Source organism: Triticum aestivum, chromosome 5A (genome assembly GCF_018294505.1).
Source record: "Triticum aestivum cultivar Chinese Spring chromosome 5A, IWGSC CS RefSeq v2.1, whole genome shotgun sequence".
Classification (NCBI taxonomy): Eukaryota; Viridiplantae; Streptophyta; class Magnoliopsida; order Poales; family Poaceae; genus Triticum; species Triticum aestivum.
In genome coordinates, this window is record NC_057806.1 from 32,021,694 (window position 1) to 32,035,836 (window position 14,143).

The window sequence follows — 14,143 nt, forward strand, 5'->3', positions numbered from 1 at the left end:
GTTATGTGGGAGAGGGATCCCACGCTACCGGAGGTAATTATGAACACTTGGACCGAATTGGGTTCGATGCTTAACCTTGGTGAAATTGCTTCTGGGTTGGGAAACTTGATGAAGAAGTTGCATGATTGGAGTAGGAAAAAGTTTGGTAATGTCATCAAGGAAATTAACAAGTCTCGCTCTCGCCTAGAGGAGCTTATGTCTATGAATGCAGATAGGAAGGAGATTAGAGAGGCAACAGACAAGATGAATGAACTCTTGTATCGTGAGGAGATGATGTGGATGCAAAGATCACGGGTTGCATGGCTGAAGGAAGGCGACAGGAACACACAGTTCTTCCATAGGAAAGCTATTTGGCGCGCCCAAAAAACCCGCATTAAATCATTAATGGATGCTGCAGGTGTCATTCACAGGGATCATGAGGCTATGGCGGCTATGGTTACTTCATATTTTGCAGATCTCTTTTCAGTTGATAACTCATTATGTGCGGACCCTGTGATTGATCTCATTAATACTCGTGTTACTGACCACATGAATGATGCTCTTTGCGTAGATTTCTCGGACAAGGAAATTGTGGACGCCTTGTTCTAGATTGGACCCTTGAAGGCTCCGGGACCAGACGGGTTTCCCGCTCGTTTCTTCCAGAGGAACTGGGCTGTGATGCGGGACCAAGTCATCGCAGGAGTTAAAGAGTTTTTCCGGACGGGACTAATGCCGAAAGGGGTGAATGACACTGCCATAGTTCTCATCCCCAAGGTTGATAACCCGGAGAAACTGACAGAGTTTCGGCCTATCAGTCTGTGCAATGTGATTTATAAGGTGGTCTCAAAATGTCTGGTAAATCGCTTGCGCCCTATCCTTGATGATATCATCTCCCCCGAACAAAGTGCATTTGTTCCTGGCCGGATGATCACAGATAATGCGTTAATTGCGTTTGAATGCATTCACTATATTCAGCAAGAGAAGGACCCTGATAAGAGTTTCTGTGCTTATAAGCTGGATTTGTCTAAAGCTTATGATAGGGTCGATTGGATCTTCTTGGAGCGAATGATGCAAAAGATGGGTTTTGCTCGTCGGTGGGTGAACTGGATTATGGCATGCGTCACCTCGGTGAGATACACAGTTAAATTTAATGGAACCCTCTTGGATTCGTTCGCACCATCGCGCGGGCTATGGCAAGATGATCCCCTCTCCCCGTTTCTATTCCTGCTTGTGGCTGATGGTCTTTCCGCTTTGTTGAAGGATGGAGAGCGCAAAGGTGATTATACTCCGTTAAAAATCTGCCGCAGAGCTCCGGGTGTTTCTCATTTATTGTTTGCAGACGACACTTTGCTTTTCTTTAAGACTAAAGAGGAGCAAGCTAGGAAAGTACAAGAGGTGCTAAATACGTATGAAAAAGCTACAGGCCAGTGCATCAACCCAGCCAAGTGTAGTGCTCTGTTTGGAAATTCATGTGCCATTGAGGACCAAGAGAAGGTGCGTGATGTCCTACATATTGAAACAGTAACTTTTGAGGAAAAGTACCTGGGGTTACCTACACTGGAAGGACGTATGTCTAAGGGAAAATTTCAGAATTTACAGTCTCGTCTGCTGAAGAGGATCATTGCTTGGGGCGACACCCTCTCGCTTGCAGGGAAAGAAATAATGATAAAAGCCATTGCCCAAGCTATCCCCACATATATCATGGGAATTTTCAAATTACCTATGTCTGTTTGTGATGACCTGAACAGAATGGTGAGGAACTTTTGGTGGGGCTCCGCTGAAGGCAAGAGGAAAACTCATTGGTTGGCATGGCCAAAAAATCTTAGCTCATAAAACGAAGGGCGGCCTGGGCTTCAGAGATTTCCGTGTTTTTAACCAGGCTCTCCTTTCTTGCCAGGCGTGGCGGCTGCTTATCAAGCCTAACAGTTTATATGCGCAGGTGCAGAAAGCTAGGTACTACCCAGATGGACGCCTAGAGGACACAGTCTTCTCCGGAAATGCTTCTTCTACGTGGCAGGCCATACAATATGGACTAGAGCTACTAAAGAAGGGCATTGTGTGGCGGGTAGGGGATGGCCAGAACATCCGCGTATGGCGGGATCGGTGGGTCCCCCGGGAGCCATCGCGCCAGCCTGTCTCCCAGCAGGGCACATGTCGGCTCCGGCGGGTGGCCGAGCTTCTTGGCCCGGACGGGACTTGGCGCATGGACCTACTCCGGCGCTACTTCCTTCCGGCAGACGTCGACGCGATCGCCAACATCCGCACTTCATCCCGTGTCACCGACGACATCATCGCATGGGCTCCGGAGAAGAACGGTATCTTCACTGTTCGATCCGCCTATCACTTTTCCATGGACGAGCGCGAGCGTCCATCGGCCACAGCCATGAGCAGGGCACCGGATGGTCGTCGCGCCATCTGGAAGATCATATGGGGGTGCCCTGCTCCCCCGAAGGTACGCGTGTTTGCATGGAGGATTGTTACAAATTCACTTGCTACCTGGGCAAACGAATTCTCTCGGCACCTTGAGATTACTGATGTTTGTCCCCTTTGTGGTGTGGAACGAGAGGACGGGTTCCATGCGTTCTGCAGGTGTCCACTAGCTAAGGAACTATGGCATGCTATGGCCTTGGACTGGCCTATACCGAGTGTCGACGACATCCATAATGTCGGGCCGGAATGGCTCTTCACACTTCTGGAGCCACTGGATGAGGCGACACGGATGATTGTGCTCATGATTATGTGGAGGATTTGGCATGTGCGGAATGAGATTACACATGAGAAGAAGCCACCACCCACAGAAGCTTCTCGCCGATTCCTTCATGGATACATCAATTCACTCTTGTGCGTGCAGCAACACCCAAGTGGAGATGTGGTCAAGGGAAAGATGATACTCAATGCACCACCGATACTCACTAGAGAGCCGGCTCCTCTCAAGGATGAGCGAGGATGGGTTGCCCCAGAGCTAGGCAATACTAAACTTAATACAGAGGGTAGCTTCATACCGGCGACATGATTGGCTGGAGGGGGCATGGTCCTTCGAGATTCTGAGGGCAAGATCATTTTCAGTGCTTGTAGAGAAATTCGCGCATGCGATAATGCGCTCACGGCAGAGCTAGCGGCGTGTCGGGAGGGCTTGGAACTAGCTCTTTTCCGTACGGACGCGCCCATTAAAGTCGAGCTTGATTGTGCGGAGGCGGTGACAATGATCACAGCTCGTGAGCAGGACCGGTCGGCTCATCGCACCGTCATTGAGGAAATCAGGAGACTGGCAACGATGGAGGGGAGGGAGGTTTCTTTTAGTCTTTGTTGTGGTTCGCAAAACAAAGTTAGTCATGAGCTTGCCAAGTATGGTAGGAGCACCCCTCGCACCGCTGTTTGGTTGCACTCGGGGTTAGACTTTATTGTAAACTTGGCTCTGGCTGAAAAGCCTCCTTGAGTAATGAGAATCCTCTTTTCACCCGCAAAAAAAAAGTAGATGGCAAGGGTCAAGCTGAACTGCATAGGCCTTTTGAAGCCCCACCGTCCATTCACGATAAAAATATATTGGTTGTTTAAAAACACACGATGCCTCATCACTTTGTGCCTTAGTGGAGACATAAGGCATCAATCGTCGTCACATTCTTTCTTTCTTGACATGATTTTCAAGTAGATGATAACATGTGGACATTTGAAGCTAGCCCGACCTCCCATTTTCAACAAAGACAAATAAGTTGATGAGTGGATTCGTAAAAGACCTAATTGATGATCTGTCAACAATTAATATAACTCAAAGCTGAGGTTGTCACCGCTGATGGCATTCAAGTGTGATTGATCTACGGTAACTTGTACTCCAATAAGTTTAGAGGATTGGCTACAAACGACAAAAACTTAGAGGATCGACTAGAGACCTAACATGTTTAATGTGTTGTGATGTCCATGGGTTCATAATAAGTTAAACAATGACCATCTCACTTTGTTAAAGCAACTAGCGAATAATTTAGGCTCCGGCGGTCGAACAACATTTTGAATTGTTGCTTTCAAAGAAAAACAAAGTCTTGAAGTGGATCCAATCTCTTTCCAGCAATGTAAAGAGAAACAAGGTAATTTTATAGAGAATGACTCAGCTTTGTTACTCTCGTCTAGAAATATATATAAAAAGTGGTGAAAAGAGTAAAAAATAAAACCCACTCAAGATAATGGCTTAAAAACTTGCATTATTGAAAAGCACACGGTGTCTCATTACTTTATGCCTTAATGGAGACATATGCTATGAATCGCCATCATATTCTTTCTTCTGTTCACACGCTTTCCGAGTAGATGATAATGTGTAGTCATTTGGAGCTCCACTTACCATTTTTAACAAGGATAAATAAGCTGATGAATCGACTAGCAAAAGAACTAATTGATAATCCATCAATAATTAATGTAACTTAAAGTTGAGGTTGTACCCATTGATGGCATTCAAGCTTAGACAGAAAGAATCAAAACCATTCAAAATGTTGAATGAGCCACCGCTGGTTAGAGTGGGTACGGGTCCTAGTAATGCACGAAGCACGCACGGGTCACATATTTGTATGCTACTAGAAATCACACCAGTTGAAAATAAGTGTGCAGCTAAATGAATTCCCAAAGATGCTATGCGCGCTGTATGGCAACTTCCTGCGATGTGAAATCATCGTACGCAGGGGTTCACCGTCTCTTGCTCGCAACGGAGGCTGCCCGCTGCGTCTATTTAAACAGCCCTCCACCTCCGGCCGCCACCAGGAGCAAGCGAGAAAGAAGCTCCACCGGATCTGCGCCGCGTCCAGGCCAGGCTCCAACACACGACGACCCAGGCCGCCACGAGCAGCAAGCGAGGACGAAGCTGCCATATCCAGTTCCGAGTTCCGACCAGCGTCGGTGAGTCCGTTCCCTTCCCCGCCGCCCCACCTGTCCCCGGCCGGCCGGCCTTCTTCCCTTTCCTTTCATCTTGTGAGATTAATTGAGAATTTGAGATGCATGGATCGATTTTTTCTTTCGCGACAGAGAATTGCAGTAGTACACACTGGTAGAAAAAGAGGCTTCCGTCCAGCCCCATTAGTCGCGAAACTGTAGGAACCGCGACTAATGAAGTCTTTAGTCGCGGTTCGGCAGATGAACCGCGACCAAATGCCTGGGCCCAGGGCGCTCGCGGGCTTTAGTCGCGGTTGGCCAGGCCAACCGCGACTAAAGGTGCCCAAAGGCCTTTAGTCGCGGTTGGCCAGGCCAACCGCGACTAAAGCTCCTCCCTTTTAGTCGCGGTTGTGGCACGAACCGGAACTAATGGGGTTGAGACCTTTAGTCCCGGTTCGTGCCACGAACCGGTACTAAAGGTCCCATTTTCAAACTCTACCCCCCCCCCCCCTCCGGGATCGCCTTTTCAGTTTTAAAAAAAATAAAAGAAAATAATGGAAATGTCAAAAAAATAAAAGAAAATAAGTTTCTCATGTGATATGTGGTCTAGTTGTTGGGAAAATTTGCAAATGTGAATTTTGACTTTATTTGCAAAATCTCTCTGAAATTTGTAAAAATGGGCATAACTTTTGCATACTAACTCGGATGAAAAAGTTTTTTATATGAAAAATCATCTACTCGAAAAGTTACATCCAAATTTAACGGGGGAACCCCGTTAAACATTTTCAAAATCCTCAAAAACCTAATAGAAAAAAAGTTACGGGGCTTGTAAGATCTAGAGTGGAAAAAATTGAAAAATATTCAAACAATGGGCAAACTATGGTCAAACAATGGTCAAACTAATTATTCTAGAATATTAGTGTTACTAAATAATTATTTTAATTATTTCAATTTTGGTCAAATCTGGTCAAACTGTGGTCAACTGTGGTCAAACTGTGGTCAAACAATGGTCAAACTAATTATTCAAGAAATATTAGTGTTACTAAATAATTATTATTTTTTAAAACAATAGTTTCAAACTCAAACAGTGAAATGTGTCACTTCATGCTCAAGCAAAATTCCTGAAGGTTAATAGGATTGACATCTTATTATTGTCAGGAAAACAACAAGTGCAGACTTGGAGCGTGGGAGAATAGAACCCGGAAGTTAAGCGTGCTTGGGCTGGAGTAGTGAGAGGGATGGGTGACCGGTTGGGAAGTTAGATGATTTGGAATGATGAGGGGTGATAAAAGAATAAATTAAGAAGTGATGAGGGGTGGTGATTAGAGACTAGAGGTTAAAATAATTCAGAAATTTGAAAAAAAAAATCAATTTTTTTTTTCAAAAACCTGTGGCGGCCTTTAGTCGCGGTTAGCCACAAGAACCGCGACTAAAGGGCCTTTAGTCGCGGTTCTTAAGCAACCGCGACTAAAGGGGGGGCCTTTAGTCGCGCCCGTCCGATCGTGGTTGCGCAACCGCGACTAATGGCAGTTGCGAACCGCGACCAAAGGCCCTTTTTCCACCAGTGACAAGGGAACCAACTAACCCAGCGCTGTTGTTGTTGCTGCTAGCTAGCTTGGATTGGATCCATTCCATGGACGCCCCGCGACGGCAAAAAACGGTTGGATCCATGGACGGCAAGATGCGTCTGCTGCCTCTGAGTGTGACCGTGGTCAGCGCTTGGGCGCTCCTCACCACCTCCGTCTTCCTCGGCTGCTCCATCCTGGCCTACTATGAAATCCCGACCTGGTAATAATTCACTACGACCTGTCTGCCTACTGCCTAGTGCCTACTAGGCTACTACCCCTTCCCCTTGGTCCTTTTGTACCTGCTGGACATTCCGACCGATCGATCCATCATATTCATGCAGTGCTTCAAGCCGGCAGATATTACCGGGATGGTGGCCAACGCTGCGTCTCATGTGGCCGCGTCGGCGCTGACGCTGCCACGGCGGGGTCCGCCGTGCCCTCGTGTCGGCTGTGCCATCGCGTGCCTCGCGCTCTCGCTCGTCATCGTCGTCCATTTTATTCTTACTAGAAGAACGCCCGTGCGTTGCAACGGGGCCACATTAGCTTTAAGAGTTCAATATCAGTTATGTTAATATTACATTTAATATTCTCATACATATCAAGTGACTTTGGTTTTGGTATTTGAAGATTGATTACCATCCGTTAGTTGGGTTACCAATGAAGAAATCAATCACCATATGTAGAAAAAGGAACTACATTACACATGCTTACACCTCATCTACTCGTGAGAATATATAGAATTGGAGTAAACAAAATCGTATACAGAACACACCATCACTGTTTGATACTCCTGCATGCATTAGTGAAATAAACACACAAGTTATAAAACCAACTTAGTACAAAGCATAAGATGAAAAATTCTTAGTATAGAACATACGAAAGATCCCCACGCCAACACTATGTGCCCTAAAAACAACCACAAGCGGTCCTGCATCATGAGTTATTCGGTACATGTACAATCGTGCATCTGCTCCAGCTCATTAGAAACACAGACAATCGTTATGCATATTTTTCGCAAGGTAGCTCAATATGGAACAACCTTGATTGAAACATCATTTCACTATAAATTTGAAGAGAATATGAGATTGGGCCATACACTAAAATACGTGCACATGAACTACCAAAGGCCATGCTAAAATAATATTAGATCTGGTAATTTTGGGATATCCTCACAGGAAGTGATACCAAATAGAAACTTCATCATTTAAATACTCATTGACAATTTTGAGAAATCCTTACAGGAAGAAAGAGCAGATAGAAACTTGATCAATCTAAATACTCCTATAATGACCTCAACACCCTTAAAGTATATATGGACGCCTGTGCCACACTGCGTCGATCGCGCCCGCCACTGCCGCCGCGCTCGCCGCAGCCACCGCACCACTGTGACCCGCGCGACGCACACCCTGGCCACGCGCCACACTCTCGCTAGCTGCGCTCGCCCCGTCTGCTGCCGCCTATGCCTTCGCTCGCCCCGCAGTCGCGCCCCCTCCTGTCACAGCCATCTTCTGCCGGCCGCCCCCTCAGCCACGCTGGCCGCTTGCCTCGCCTGCTGCGTGCTGCTTCCTGCTGCTATGCGCTACTCTACCGCTGGTACGCTGCTGCGCCATGTCCTCGACACCGTCGTGGACAAACATGGCGGAGGGATTGTCAATGGAGTATGAGGAGGAGGTGGCGGAGAAGGTGTGGAGAGGCAGGAGGTCTGGGGTGGCATCAGCTGGCTATGGTGGAGGTGTTTATGCGAGAAGGAGCCGGAGCGGAAGGAGAGGTCACAATTGGAAAGAATCGCAAAAAAATCATAACCTAGAGATCTCATTCCAAAAAAATGCTAATATCGATGGAGGGGTGATTTCCTTCTATAGGTGAAAAACATAGGAAATATTGGTTGTTATCAAGGAAAGGTAAAAATTTAGGAAAGTTAGGATTTTGAACTGATTTCTATGCAAATGGGGTTTTATTGTTTGGTAATGTGATATCAGTATCTGCCCGTTTGTGACGTGTCTGATTAGGAAAGTTTGCAAATGTTAAGAAACTATTTATTGAGAGGAAAGTTTGTGACGTGTCTGTTATTTGTTTCCTAAAACAAATTTCACTTTGAGAGAAATCGATTGATTTAGATAAGTTAGGAAAGCTAAATTAAAATACATTATTTGTTTACTGAAAATCTGTTATTTGTTTCCTAAAACAAATTGAACCAATAAAAGAAATTGATTGATTTGCATAATTTAAGGAAGTTAGATCCGTGATTTGTTATACGTTAGGAAAGTTCTGGTTGTAATAAAGAGTGGAGAGAAAAATAAACCGATGGACCAGGGTGGGAGAAGGTGATGGGAGGAGAGACAGAAAAAAATTAGCAAAAATAAACCATGAAGACTATTCACCAACTGCTCCATTAAGAGTAGAGATGATTTGCCTTAGGGTTTGGCGTTTCAAAAATATCAGTACGCCCGTCTGTTTGGTGTGGCAGTACATCGGCAGTGCCGTTAGCCAATTAGGCGCGGTAATTTCTCCATCTGCCTGTCAACTTGGCATGTCAGGCCATCGACCGTGCCGCCTGCCAATTTGGCATGTCATGCCCTCGGCCGTGCCGCCTGCCAATTAGGTGTGGCAGGTCATCGACGCCTATGTGACGTGTCCTTTATTGTTTGCTCGGGCGTATGAAATAAACGTGTCTTGTCTGTTATCTCTACTCTTAATGGAGCAGTTGGTAGTCTTCGCCGGTTAATTTTTGTCCCACCTTCACTGGTTTTTTTTCGTCCTAAAAATATCTATGAAATTTCGTAGGTTAACCAGGGACAACTCCCACCTCCCAGGTTTTTTTCCGTCCCATCTTCCATGATTTTTCTTGTACCTCGCCCCACCTCACACTGAGCCGCCACGAACCGCAAAAACCGCCTACCTTAACCAAATCAACAAATCTCTCTCATTAATACAATTTTCTTTAGGAAACAAATAATAGATTCTTTCCTACCTTAGCCAAATCAACGGATCTCTTTCATTAATGCAATTTGCTTTAGCAAACAAATAATAGATTCTTTCCTACCTTAGCCAAATCAACGAATCTCTCGCATTAATGCAATTTGCTTTAGGAAATCTCTACTCCTAATGGAGCAGTTGGTAGTCTCTGCCGGTCAATTTTCGTCCCACCTTCACTGGTTTTTTTTCGTCCTAAAAAAATCTATGAAATTTCGTAGGTTAACCAGGGACAACTCCCACCTCCCAGGTTTTTTTCCGTCCCACCTTCCATGATTTTTTTTGTACCTCGCCCCACCTCACACTGAGCGGCCACGAACCGCAAAAACCGCCTACCTTAGCCAAATCAACAAATCTCTCTCATTAATGCAATTTTCTTTAGGAAACAAATAATAGATTCTTTCCTACCTTAGCCAAATCAACGGATCTCTTTCATTAATGCAATTTGCTTTAGCAAACAAATAATAGATTATTTCCTACCTTAGCCAAATCAACGGATCTCTCTCATTAATGCAATTTGCTTTAGGAAACAAATAATAGATTCTTTCCTACCTTAGCCAAATCAACGGATCTCTCTCATTAATGCAATTTTTCTTTAGGAAACAAATAGTAGATTCTTTCCTACCTTAGCCAAATCAACGGATCTCTTCCATTAATGCACTTTGCTTTAGCAAACAAATAATAGATTCTTTTCTACCTTAGCCAAATCAACGGATCTCTCCCATTAATGCAATTTGCTTTAGGAAACAAATAATAGATTCTTTCCTACCTTAGCCAAATCAACGGATCTCTCTCATTAATGCAATTTGCTTTAGGAAACCGGTTTCGGTGGGTGGGCGTGGGGGTGGGGGTAATTTAATGAAAAAAAAAACTGGTTGAAAATAAACCAGTTGAAAGTGGGGGGACTATTCAACCAAGTCGTCCATTAGGAGTAGAGATCTTTGCTACCGACACCGACCACATCGTCAGGATCTGCTGGACCATCTTCTTCTTCGCGGGCGACCTCGTCTGCTTCCTGGCCCTCCTATTGGGAGGTGACGATTGAGGACCGAATATTTCAGTTCATGAGGCAACCATGAGCCATGACAGACTGATGAGTATATGTTCTACATAGGGAATTATATTTATATATGCTGTGACGATTGATTGAGTGCGGCGTGTGTAAATCTCTACTTTTAATGGAGCAGTTGGTAGTTTCGCTTTCAGAAACATTCCATCGCCACAGAAACAATCCATCGCCACCCACGACTCCCTCACCCTGGCTAGGGTTCCTAGCCCTATCCTCCGCCGCCGTTGCGTGTTCCCGTCTGATCTCGCCCGAGCGCTTTGTTGACATCGCCGGGAGCAGCCAGCTGGATCACGCCGCCGTGCCTCCCTCTCTCCCTTCTCTTCTTTTCCCCTACCTTCTCTCTCTCCTCTGAACTGCGCGTCGCTCCTGTTAGAGGCCGGGGACACCTCGGCGCACGCCGCCTACCGGGAGACGCCACTGCTGGACAAGGATAGCCAGGCAGCCGTGTGCGTGCAAGGTCGGTTCGCGGCACTGCCTCGTCCAGCGCAAGCCGCTCATCCGCGTCGCCGTGTTCGCTCAAGCTGTTGCGTCCCGTGGAGGAGCAGGCACATGCACGCGGGCGCCACTGGCGATGTTGATGAAAAGCAGAGGTAGTTGCCGCTTGATTCAGTGCAAGAAAAATTGAAGTCATGGTATCTTCTTCTCCCCTTTGCATGATCGGTTGATTCAGTGCAAGAAAAATTTAAGTCATGGTACCTTCTTCTCCCCTTTGCATGATCGGTTGATGCATTCTTGATTGAAGCTTTCTCTTCTTTGATCCAGGAATTTCATTTCGTTGATGCTTCAGCAATCCTTTCATCTCACCATGCTCACATGCTCGGATGAAGCAATTCTCGTAAGTGCAAGGACGTTTAGGAAAAAACAATCAATAACTGAATCTTTTGATTAATCACAAGCAGAGAAGATCAAATAAGCAATCTATTGACAAATTCTCTTCTCTATGCAGAACGGCGGTGGCTGGTTGACTCGTCACATGTCACAACGATTAGTGCCAATTAGCCTGATCGTGCAGTGATGCCAGCTGGGTCACGCCGCCATGCCTCCCTCTCTCCCTTCTCTTCTTTTCCCCTACCTCTCTCTCTCCTCTGAACTGCTCCCCTCTGCAGGTGCCGCCATGGCCGCGTCTTGGAGCTCGCCGCCGTGGGCTGCGCGCCCCTTCGATGACGGCCTTCGTCGCCCACGTCCAGGTCCTCTCAATCCTAATTTGATACGCCATGAGTGGGAGCGGAAGCTGCAATGTCAAGATCCGCAAGCAGGACATGAACCACCTTGCCATGAATTTCATCGTCACATTAGGATTCATCGCCGCCGCCAATAGGTTCTGTATCAATTCCGGCACCCAACGTACTGTATGCCCACACGTTTAAATCATGCCGCTCTTACTCCTGCAATACTCCAAGAATAGTACTTGAGATTTAGGCAGCAGTGGCCATGGTAATTAATTTTTATTTAGTTGGTTCAGTTACTATCATTGGAAGTGCCAGACATATCTCACCGTCAAGAGTAGCGCTGCAGGGTCATTCACCTGGTTGGCCTCTTATTAACTGGTGTTGTTGTGTCCATGTGGAAGGAGAGCCCGTTTCTCCGGGATGCCGGCGCTGACATGCTCACCGTAGGCGCCGTCATGGCGGTGCTCGACTTCAGGGAGGAGGTCGGCAACCACCACTTCTTGGACCAAGTAAAGCTTTGCTCGCCATTGTAATAATCTCGTTTCTTGTTTTTTCTCTTTCTGATATGATTGATGATTGATTCCATTTGCACAAAAGGATTCTCGAGGAAATAGCACAAGCTAATTCAAAATCATCTCTTAGTTGATCAAGCATGTAATCATAAAGTGAAGGTAGAGAAATTTGGAATAGTAACCTCGTGGTTTTGTTACCCACGTATTGGAGATCCCATGCAAACTATTGTGATTTGTGAGAAGTTTCAGAAATTTGCAATTTGTGAGAGGGGGGGGGGGGGGGGGGGGGGGGGTACTAAGTTCTTTCTCATGCAGTTACATTGTTGTCCTGTGCTACATTCTCCTTTGATCCTGTAAGCAAAAGGCAATATATATACTGTTGGACCTTGAAGCTCCAAGACATCTTATGTTTTGTATGTACTCCCCTGGTTATTTAGCAAATGCCAAAAAAGTGTGTTGTTTCTTTCATGAGTACATCGTTTGGTTGGGAGATTTTCCTACTTGTTATAAATATTAGGAACTTAAGCACATAACGACGTATCGATCCTGTAAGCAAACATCCTATATGGTGTGCTCTAACATTTCCTCGATATAGTTTTTTTAACAAAATAACGGTGCCCAAGTCACTTCTAATAGAGAGCATGTGCTCGTGTAATAGTACACTCATAATTCATTGTGATCAAATGTACACAGAGTTTGCAGAAGCTATGGAAGAAATGGTAACTTTCTTACTTGGGAAAACTGCATTAGATAATGATGACGATGACAGTGCTAAATTGTCTGAATCTATAAGCACATTATGTGGAAGCTTGCATGCTAGGATTTATTCCTAGAAGTTCTTGCACAAAGGACATTTCCTGATTTAAAGCCTACTCTGTTATGTTTTGATGGTAATGCTCCTTTTTACAAAATTACCAGATCCTTCATGAAAAGAACTATTGATGTGACTTTTTCTATACATGTCGTGATGCTAAGGCTCAGTTTGAACTACAAAAATGTCAGTTTTATTTCTACCTTACTAAAATTGAACTGAAATAGTATCAGAAGTTGACATGCTTCCATGTACTGTAATTTTCTTATACTCTGACCCGTATTATCGTGTTTTTTCAGCGTAAAAATGTCATAAATACAGTCACAAACCCATCAGATCTATGCTATGGATGCCGTGGTGATTGCTGGAAGGGAGGATTCCTGGGATGATGAGAAGGTATGCAGATTCATACTATTCCAAGTTCAGACTGAAATCTAAACTAATGAATGTAGAATTGTAGACACAATATTTTTGTTGATGCTGGTCATCAAGTAATTCACGAAGTTGGGATGGGGGGGGGGGGGGGGGGGGGGGGGGAGAACATTATGGGGAGTATTGGATTAGCCGAAAACGCAGAGTTCGTAATTTAGTTTTTAGATTGGAATGTGCTATGCATTACTAAAAGAGTTTTTTTTTCTGGAGATGAATCTAAATGGTCTGACGGTCTAAGTGCTCGTCGGCATGACGAGGTGACTACGGATCCACCGGAACATGCGAGTGGCAATGCTCCAGGACAAGCAGGTCAAACTATTGTCCAAATAATTTTTTGTACGATTGGAAGTGCAAGCATTTCTCCAGAGTCAATTGCAAGAAACCACCACATTTGCGGCTAGGTTTGTGGAAAACTACCAAGTCGCTAATCCGTTGCAAAAAACACCGCAAAATCACTTAAGTCGCTGCAAAAAACACTGATCGGGTGATTTGGCTTGTTTAATCACTTTCCTATAAGTGGGGCCAGATTGTAAGGAATTGACTTAGCAAAAAAATAACACAAACACCCCTAGATCTAAAAGAAAAAAGCAACCAGGCCCTCCCCTCCTCCCACGTGTGGACGACGAGTTGTGCGTTGGCGGCGGCGCGGTCACGGCTGGCCTCTGCCGCCGACCATCGTCCTGTCGCCGCTCCTCCCATCGTCATGGTCGAAGGAGGCGCGGTGCTCGTCGATGACTTGCTGCGCCGCCGATGAGTCGCCGCCCTTCTGGGAAGCCGCA

At 45.6% G+C, this 14,143-nt stretch overlaps 2 long non-coding RNA genes across 2 annotated transcripts; both read left to right on the forward strand.

The window, feature by feature from the left end:
- The first annotated feature begins 4,720 nt into the window (after window positions 1–4,720).
- Window positions 4,721–6,990, forward strand: LOC123106425 (uncharacterized). The gene is made up of 3 exons (XR_006451331.1): window positions 4,721–4,857; window positions 6,441–6,618; window positions 6,740–6,990. It is a non-coding gene; the product is annotated as an uncharacterized lncRNA (long non-coding RNA).
- Window positions 6,991–11,392: 4,402 nt separating this feature from the next.
- Window positions 11,393–13,460, forward strand: LOC123106426 (uncharacterized). The gene is made up of 2 exons (XR_006451332.1): window positions 11,393–12,118; window positions 13,232–13,460. It is a non-coding gene; the product is annotated as an uncharacterized lncRNA (long non-coding RNA).
- Window positions 13,461–14,143: the final 683 nt, after the last annotated feature.